The sequence below is a fragment of the Triturus cristatus genome, chromosome 12 (genome assembly GCF_964204655.1).
Source record: "Triturus cristatus chromosome 12, aTriCri1.1, whole genome shotgun sequence".
NCBI classification, from domain to species: Eukaryota; Metazoa; Chordata; class Amphibia; order Caudata; family Salamandridae; genus Triturus; species Triturus cristatus.
In genome coordinates, this window is record NC_140595.1 from 170,570,365 (window position 1) to 170,577,760 (window position 7,396).

Genomic DNA, 7,396 nt, shown 5'->3' on the forward strand with positions numbered 1-7,396 from the left:
GCGCTGCACGCCTTGGCGAGATCTATTGTCGTCGGTTTCTGTTCGGAAGGGAGACAGGAGATGTGCACATGCCTGGAGGACAGGCGATGTGAATGCCAACGGCTCGCTTCGTTAGCACAACTTCTGCTCGCTCGCTCCCTCCCTCCCTGTCTCTATGAGGCCCCTTCTGCTTTTATTACACGCCGCTTTTCGTCATGGCACTTAGGCAGAGCTCTGGGCAGGGGCAGAAAGTGTGCAGACGAAGCCTCTGGACAGGGCAGAAAGCGTGCAGCACCTGCAGGGCACTCGGCAGGGCTCTGGGCAGAGATCTCGCTGCACCTCTGGGCACTTAGACAGGGTTCTGTGAGACGGGCAGAGGGGTGCAGCACCTGGGGGCACTTAGGCAGAGCTCTAGGCATGGGCAGAGAGCTCGCTGCACCTCTGGGCAATAAGACAGGGCTCTGGGAGAGGGGCAGAAAGGGTGCAGCACCTGCAGGGCACCCAGACAGGGCTCTGGGTAGATGCAGAGAGCTCGCTGCACCTCGGGGCACTTCGATAGGGCTCTGGAAGAGGGACAGACAGCGTGCAGCACCTGCGGGGCACCCAGACAGGGTTCTGGGCAGGGGCAGAGAGCTCACAGCGCCTTCAGGGAACTCAAACGGGGCTCACAGCATGTGCGGGGCACTCATCGCTGCCTTCACAGTTTAAATGATTTCCAGAGCAGCAGATTTAATTCTTACACCTAGCAAGAAATGACAAACCACCCCTTACAATGGATTTTGTTTAGCTGGCCCATTTATATTGCGCATATCAGTGTCCCCTACTTTAAATAAAGATTTATGCGCAATAAAGAAAGTGTAACGCTGCACCTTTACTGTAGTTAGACTGCATAAAAATAAAAATATGAACAAACACTGTCGTGAAAAATAATACATTCCAGCATCCTTTGAATTAGCCATGGCTGGCCGTCGTTTCAACATAGCAACTACAAACATTTATAGCATCTTCCAGTGCTCACCCGGGGGATACATGCAGGGTTGGTCCACAACTGGGCGTATTCAGCGGGGCGCAGGGAGGAAAACAGGACATTTTCTTCACAGTTACAAGAAATGAAAGAGCAGTACTGTGGCTGATGTGAAGTTTCCGCATCCAGGGGAAGATCTGCGGTGCTTGTCCGTCCCAGGAGGCGGCCGAGGGGTTGCTAGGGGGCTCTAACAGTGCCCTGCTGCTCCGGGGGGTGCCCTCCTTCGCCTCCAAGGAGGCGCTCGTCTCCTCGAGTTCCATGAAGTGGCTGGAGCCGCCGGGGGTCGCCTGCTCGGACGGGGGGGACGCAGAGGAGGAGGGCGGCTGCTTGATGTTGGAGCAGGGCAAGGGCTCTGGTGAGGACAGGGAGCAGCTGGGCGCCTGCCTGAACCTACCCTCCTGGGCGGCCGGGGGGTTGAGGAGAAGCCACAGGAGTTGTCTCCCACCGCCCCGAAGTGGCCAGAAGAGGCTTTTGGGTTGACTGTGAGGTCCATGCCATTGTAGTTATAGTCATACAAGCTGGAGTGCATGCTGCCAGAGTCCCTGCAAGAGCCATTCATGGCGCTGCCAGTCCCATAATTTATCAACTGATGGTCGGGCCATTCGCATATCGCCCCGAGGGCGAGTTCACAAAATAAGATCTCGTTTGGGTTATTTTGGAGGCCTTGATTTGTGGATCGTGGTCATTATTACCTTTCTGCTTCGGGATTTATGACGAATTCATGAATTATAGCCCAAGCACTGTACTTCGTTTTGCTATGTATGCGGCCAGATATGGGGGGGTGGGGGTGTGCGCCGCAGAGTCACGTGCCTTTGTTGACCAGTCGTAAATTCTCACTGATCACACTTCAAATATGATTGCCTAATATTGCCTATTGACCTCAAACACTTCATTTGCATGTGTGACTGGCCGCCTTGTCGCCACCAGAGCCAAACAAGCATTTGCAATGCAATAGGTCTCGCATTTATGCGAGTTAGAGCTATTGCCTTTGCAAATAAAAATGCCTTTTATTTCTGTTTTCGTTTTAAAAACATAAATAAAAGGCATTGTCATTTACAATGCCATTAGCTTAAACTCAGGTAACTGCGAGACCTATTGCATTGCAAATGCTTGTTTAGCTTCTAATTGATTTATATAAGGTTCACAATTTTTTGGTGCCAGGTCCAGTTTTCTGTCCAAGTCTGATCCTGCCAATGTGTGTTTTAAAATGCTGGCGTGTGAGCTGCAAGAACAGGGCATAGCAAACAGGATACTACCATGCAGCCAAATAACGTGTTCTTTATTGCAAAGTTTTTTTCCTAAACTCATGCTAGCAAAGGAGAGATGGAAAATATCCATCCTCTGATGTGTGGACTGTTCAAGAATGCATCAACTGTAATACAGTCACTAGGAGAGATGACGTTGTGCGCTTTGTCTTACAGGAAGAAAGAAGAAAGGTAACATTCAACTTCTGCGTAGGACTATATCTTGACCAAGAAGTGTAGTTCAATATCCTTTGCAGTGATACAGAAGTCGAGCATGAGCTAACCCCTCACATTCCATGGAACAGCATGCCTGAGATACCAGCGTGTAGGCGGGGTTAGACACATGGACTGGTTGCTGGTGGGGATGCTGAAATATGAAGTTCAGCTGAGAGCACCATAATGTATGCGGGGAGGCTTTACAGGACTTGGTATATCATGGAAAATTAATACAACCATGCTGATAGAAAGTTGGTTGTAATTTAGATGGTGGGAACGGGCGATTACATGTAGTATGTGTGGTGTCATGTGTTTCAAAAGCAAAACCGGGAGAGAAAGTTACAAAATAAATGTTGTTTATTCCTATAAATGAGTCACTAGATCTTCTCCAGCTATTCAGAAGCTTGCTCCTGATATCATTGTTAAGCCTGGGCAAAGCACTACGCAACGCTCACGTAGTTTGCGAAGTTTGTGCTACTTCGCACTACGCGAATTGCACGTAGCACAGTGGAAACACGCGTAGCGTTGCGTAGTGCAGCGGTCATTTTTTGCTTGCTCGCGGTCCTCAACGTCAAGTTGGCGACCGCGAGCAAGCAAAATGACATCCCGGCGAGACTTTTTCCTCGTTCGCGATCAGCAACATCAAGTTGCCGATCACGAGCGTGGAAAATACACCTCCCGGCGAGATTCTCAATGCGGGGAGGTCAGGTTTCTCATTGCGAGTGGTCGCGTATGCTCGCGACCGCTTGCGATGAGAAACTACCAGTCCGCGTTGAGAAAGCTGTCGCTCGAGTAAAAATCTACTTGAGCGGCAGAAAACTACAGCTCGCACTGTGCAAGATGCTGTTTTCAATGATTGCACAGTACCGGATGCTTGTCCGCACTGTGCAATCATTGAAAACGGCATCTTGCACAGTGCGAACAGGGTACTACGCAGTTCGCGAAGTGCTACGCGTTGCTTGCGTAGTGCACTTTACGTAGCTGGGCGTAGCGCTATTTCGCAAACTACGCCCAGGGCAAATCATTGTGTTTACTTGAAACTCTTCCTACAATTTTATATTTATAGTGGCTTATTCACCAGACATGTGTCCCTACCTGTGGCTTGTCTATGCACATTGTTCAGGAAACATTATTTATAATGTAAGATATTTCCTCTATCCTCTGATTCTTCTGCAGCAGTAGGAAGCCACCACGACCAGCAAGCCTGCCTATCTGGCTGACAAGGTCACCACATCCGAAGGCTCTCTGCATGCCCTGAGACAGGATACCATCAAATTTGAGTTGAAGAAGTGCGAAAAAGAAAAAAAACAAAGCAATAGTCTTTCTACATGTATGTATCCAACCCCTACAATGACATGAATCACGACTACTCCAGCCCTGCTCCAATTTAACGAAGGGCTGAAGACCCCCCTCTTTAAAAGCTATGACATTATATTGAATTAATACTCGACTTCCACTCAGAGAACCCAGCTTCCTCTCCAATCATTCATTGACTGCATCTTTGCCTTGGACCCTGTAGAGCTCTTTGGTGTCATTCGGCTACCATTCCGTAGGCACCCATACATGGATTAAAGCCAGAACACTGTAACCGCAACTTCTCTCTCTATAAAAACAATTATAATTGTTCTTTCTTAAATATATAACGTTGCTGCTTTGTAAATGCCCATCTGAGGCATGAGCACCTTAAAACATATTTGAAATGGAATCCTGCACCATCTCCCATTTTGTCATTGTGACCAGCATCACTGTACCCATCCTTCTACCCTTAGCTGACCACAGTGCTAAGTCTACCATTTTTAGTGAGTATACTTCTCGCCACTGTCATACAGCCCTTCCCTTCCACTGATCGCTTCCTAGAAATTCAATCACTCTCTCCTCCTACACACCCAGTCACACCCTCTACTCTCTGCCTTCCCTTTTGAATCCCAACACACCCTCTCCCAGCTCCTCATGCCTATTCCCTTTGTCCCTTACATCCACAGTTCTAGTTCTGATCCCAGACATACTTCCCCCAGTCAACCTCCCTTACGCGTCCACCTGCTCTCCCCTACATTCCAACAGTGCTTCCAAGAAATCTTCTGCCTCCTTCCGGCATGTGAAATGGTTGACCTGGCCACTGCCACTCGCAGATCGAAGACCTGAGTAGGAAGGCTGAATAATTATTTTAGGTCCACCCAGGAGATGGGTGGAATCGTCAAGAGGTCATGGCAACTCTACATCGCAAGGGAAGCGATCAATGATCTATTCGGATTCCCAAGGAACAGGTGCTAACAACAACTATAATGGGGCCATCAGAGCACTGAACGTGCATTTTGGCCCCTACTTAAATAAGGACTTTAAACGTATCAAACTCAGGCAGGCCGACAGCAGGAGGGGGAATCAATCGACACCTTCTATGCAATCTTACATGACCTAGCGAGCTTGTGCACCTACAATGACCAGGCAAAAGAGGTCCAAGCTCAAATCATGCAATGCTGAGAGTCAGTGGTGTTGAGTGGTCTAAACCTGCACCAGCCTTGCTTCAGATTAGAGGACTTCCTGATCCTAGCAGGCTCGCACAACCTATGGGTGTCCCTTGGCGCAGAAACGGAGAGACACTGATGAAACCATTGGCCACACTCCAACCGAGTCAGTCGACACCCTGTGTAGCTGACTCGCACCGAAGCAGCCAAACGCAATGCCAGCACCCGGTGTAGGCATTATGACATGGAAGTACACCCACCAGAGAAGTGCCCCACACAATGAAAGAGCTGCTCCAGTTGCGGGAAGAGGAATCACTTTGCCTGGGTTTCCTGCAATAGATACAGTGGGCTAACAGTGATTGAGGGAACCCCAACCTCAACAGCAATCCGCAAGCTTACACACAAAGGCAAAGACATAGACAGCTCATGGAGTTGCGCCGCATGGACACATAATGACCTGGAGGGTGAGGCCTCCAACAAAGAGCACATATTACTCAAATCCTATATCACCCTGGTGAATGGTAGGCGGCCTCTGTCAGTGTGTGCAGTGGAGGTAACAGGTACGACTGTCAGAGCGCAGCTTGAAATAGGGGCCTCAGTAAACGTCTAAAGCATGAAGCAGTGCAACTGCCTGAAGCCTGAAGGCTCAACTAGTACTATCCCCAACCAAAATGGTAACCACTCACACTGGCAAGGGATACTGATGTAATGGTGCAGCAAATTCCATGTCACCAAGGAGGAGGTGGAGACATTGCTAGGATGTCAAACGACCCAGGATCTCGAGCTAGTCTTCTTTTCATAGACAACCCATGCCCTGCAAGTGGATCGCATCCTTGAACACTTCCTCAGTTGTTTCATGGGCTGGAATGCCAGAAAGAAGCCCTCAACAAGCTGCACATGGACAGATCCGTCAAAGCAATGGCACTCCGGCACAGAAGGACACCTTTCCATATCCGCTTGCTGGTGGAGAAAGATCTCAAAAAACTTGAATGCCTCGATGTCATGAAAAAGGTGTCCAGCCCGACAGTGTGGGTCTCCTCAATTGTCATTCTGAGAAACCAAAACAGCCAGAGGCGTGTTAGATTTGAAATGTTATTTCCGTAATGCGCAGAGTCGAAATGCTCCCCTTCCCATGCTCAAACCCTATCCTGTGTTAAGTTGGCATTCATGGCACCATCTTTATTGACGCCATCTTGTTCTGTAACTAAGATCGAGCTTCTGTCTCATAATGCTCACCTCAGCAGAAAGGCTGTCCCTGCGCCTCCAGCTTGTACTTCCCAAGGTTGAAGCTTTGCTGCACTAACGAATGTATCATCTATTGTTGCATACCTTTGCTGTTAGATAAGACTCGTTCCCACATCTTAGAATGGTAGACACCGGCTGAATGGCCTTGGGATTGAGATAGCATGTATTCAGCCCTTCTGCCATGGCCTGAGCTGGAAAATTCCAGTTTGGGCAGAACTTTGGCGGTGTTAGAAATGTATATTTTGTGTTACCATGTAGACGGGGTCGGTCCCTATGCAGTTATCCTATGCGTCTGGTCATACCGGACTCCCCTGAAGCACACTTCTAATAAATCTGTTTGGTTTGTGTTCTCTACTGTCTTCTCAACTCTTCATTTATTGGAAAGGCAGAGAGGTGGTTGCGAGTGACCCGGGTGACCCTAATCGGGTCACTTCCTTCAGGCGATCAGATTATGCATTGCCATCCCCCTATGAAACTATGTCATGAAGAGGAAAAGGCATATCACCCCCAACATGGATGACATAATTGGGGATCTTATTGATGCCCATTGGTTCTTTAAGTTGGACCTCAATGATAGTTACCACCAGCTGCTACTAGATCCAGAGAGCCACTACATTATGACCGTTTTGACACACCTAGGGTTACAGCGATATAAATGGTTAAACTTAAGGATCGTTTCAGCAGCCAAAGTCTTTCAAAATTCCATCCAAGAGACCTTTTCTGGTCTGCAAGGCGTAATGAATATGAGTGATGACATCCTCATGTACTAGCCACTCCCTAGGAGTACCACCATCATGTGTGGATCACCTTGCAGTGTCTTAGTGACCACGGCCTCACCCTGCACATCAAACAAGCATTGGCATAGCCAATAGGTCTCGCCTTTGGGACCTTATAAGATAAATTAAAGGCATTGTTATTTAAATAAATAAAATGAATAAACCTCGATTATCTATTAATCTGAAAAAATGCCCTGCATACTAAGCTGTATTACTTTGCAGTGTGGTAAAAAAAAACGCACAACATGATGTTAAATATTTGTTTTCAAGAATGCATGTGCGGGTGTCCAACCTCAAACTTCTCAGCATCCTCCTGATGCAACAACTTAAGGACCAAAGTATTTTTCAACAAGATTCATGGTCGTATTTGCACCACCATATTAAAAGCGAAACTTCGAGTTCCAGAACGCTACCCGCTGTAGGGCAGAAAGTGTAACACGTGGCCTATGG

General features: G+C 48.1%; 1 pseudogene; it reads right to left on the reverse strand.

Moving 5' to 3' along the window:
* Nucleotides 1-993: 993 nt before the first annotated feature.
* LOC146773001 (homeobox protein Hox-B5a pseudogene) lies at nucleotides 994-6,353 on the reverse strand (annotated as a pseudogene).
* Nucleotides 6,354-7,396: the final 1,043 nt, after the last annotated feature.